This window comes from Gossypium hirsutum, chromosome A10 (assembly GCF_007990345.1).
Source record: "Gossypium hirsutum isolate 1008001.06 chromosome A10, Gossypium_hirsutum_v2.1, whole genome shotgun sequence".
Lineage (NCBI taxonomy): Eukaryota > Viridiplantae > Streptophyta > Magnoliopsida > Malvales > Malvaceae > Gossypium > Gossypium hirsutum.
In genome coordinates this window covers 77,249,186-77,251,578 of record NC_053433.1, presented here as the reverse complement: position 1 = coordinate 77,251,578, position 2,393 = coordinate 77,249,186, and the positions used below count along the sequence as shown (strand labels likewise).

The window sequence follows — 2,393 nt, the reverse complement described above, 5'->3', positions numbered from 1 at the left end:
CAGCTCCTTGGTTACTGTGGGAAAAATTCGAGTGGTTTTGCCACGATAGGTTATAAAAATTGGATTGTAGTCCTTGCCTTCCTCGATTTTGGTTCTGGTTACCTATGTAGTAATGGATTCTAGGTTTGATGGATATTCTTTGAACAAATGTCCTTCCCCACAATAAACACAGGCTATATTTCAAATTGATTTGGTGGTTGTGCTACAAAACTGTTAGACCCATTAGTAGTAAGATTTTTAAGCATTGAGGATATTAATGATACCTAAGATGCGAGTGAAGTAAGAGCGTTTACTTCATGTATTCCAGCAACTCGTCTTCTTGACGCTGCTCGGTTGGTTGGCCATTGGTAATTGTTACTAGCAATCCTCTCGATAATTTTATAAACCTCATTGTAAAACTTGAAAAGGAGAGCACCATTAGCAAAAGCATCCACTACCATCCTCGTGTGAGCATTGAAACCATTATAAAATGTCTCAAGTTGGATGCAATGTGGGATTCCATGATGAGGGCACTTTCGTAATAACTCTTTGTACCTTTCCCATGCCTCATATAAGGACTCATCATCCATTTGTTGGAAGGCAGTGATCTTGTTCCTTAACCTAGCATTCTTGCTAAGCGGGAAATATTTCATCAGGAATCTTTCTGCTAACTCTTGCCATGTGAAAATTGAGTTCGGTGGCAATGAGTTCAACCAGGCTCGAGCTTTGCCCCTCAGCGAATATGGGAACAGCTTCAATCATAATGCATCTTCGGGTACTCCGGCTAACTTGAAAGAACCACTCACCTTCATAAATAAGCTTAAGTGTAGGTGAGGATCTTCGGTAGGCATTCCACTAAATTGGCCCACTGTCTGAAACATCTGGAACATGACTGGCTTCAACTCGAACTGTTACGCCTCAATTTTGGGTCTCCTAATACCCGGATTAAGATCATTAAATACTGGCATGGCATACTTTCGTAAAACTCTATCCCTATCATCAACAATAAGGATAGGATTTTAAGCAGGGTTTGCTCTGTTTCCTTGGATTGGATTTTCGAAGTTCATCTCTTCAGTCCTCCTCTAATTTGCTTATCTTCTTCGTTGTCGAAAAGTTCTTTCTATCTCAGGGTCTACAGGGAGTAGGTCAATAATTCGGTCAATACTCATAAACACCTGAAATAATCACAAAAAAATTAATTAAGTTAAAAAAATAAATAGAAAAAATAAAGCTAAATGCAAAACTAACAAATTCACAAATAATGGCTTTTAAAACAGTCCCCGGCAACGGAGCTAAAAACTTGGAACGACGGAAATGTGCAAGTGTACACAATCACAACAAGTAATAAAGTGACAAGTAAATGTCGAGTTATCGTACCCACAGGGACTGTGAAAAGGATTATTTATGAATGCAATTTAAAACACTTTGGTGAATAAAAATATTTTTTTTATAAAGGGTAATTAAAAACTTAAGAAATTTAAAATAAATAAATAAAATGGAGTAAAAAAATTTCTAATGCACGATTTCAAAATAAGATTTAATCAAGATGATATAATTGTGTTGGATAAATTACACTTTTTATCTTAGAATTATTAAACTTATGTTTATATTGCTACGAATAAAAACATGGAAACCCGGTAATTTGTTAACTTATAAACATCCTTACATACCAAAATCCATTCATCTCTTGACATATCCCTATGTCAATTCAATCGACTAAACAGATTCTAGTAAGCAAACATGTTATTGCACATACATACTCATTAAACAGAACTAATCTCTTGCATATCCCTATGTCAATTCAAATGATTAATTAAATCTAACAAGCATATAAAAGACTGTGTGAGGTAACAAGGTATCCCTATCTTGAAACAGTTTAATCACAATAATCTTGCAACTTATGCAAGGCAATAATATCGCCAGATACATTGCTAATTTAACCTTCAGCTACCTTAGAAGAATAAACATGCACTGATCAAGTACTGTGTTAATTAATTACAATTTCAATCCGTTTAAATAATTAATTCATTATTTACCTCACAGTCGTAACACAAGAATAACTTCGGCATGATTAGGCATGATTTTACTTAATCAAGCATTTTACCGAGGCCTATAACAACATAAACACAATTTTAACAATTTAAGAAGACGAAATGCAATCAACCCAACACGAATTAAAATCAAGCTAAGCTGATTAAATTAACCATTCCAGCAACATGAATACTCATATATATGTTCATCATAACAACAACAAAAATTAAAGAGATAGGGAACAAGAATCAAATCTAGAGGTTTTACGAGGCTTGACTTGGTTGCTCCGTTCTTCCTTCTTGTTGTCCTCGCCGATCAAAGCTTCGATGAACAATCAATTGCTGCTCAAAAATGGTTGAAGAACACCCCTTTTCCAAGGGAAG

The 2,393-nt window shown here is 35.1% G+C and overlaps 1 non-coding gene across 1 annotated transcript; it reads left to right on the top strand.

Annotated features, from left to right (window-relative positions):
- Positions 1–495: 495 nt before the first annotated feature.
- LOC121208752 (small nucleolar RNA R71) lies at positions 496–602 on the top strand. The gene has a single exon (XR_005903877.1). It is a non-coding gene; the product is annotated as a small nucleolar RNA R71 (small nucleolar RNA).
- The last annotated feature ends 1,791 nt before the right edge of the window (positions 603–2,393 follow it).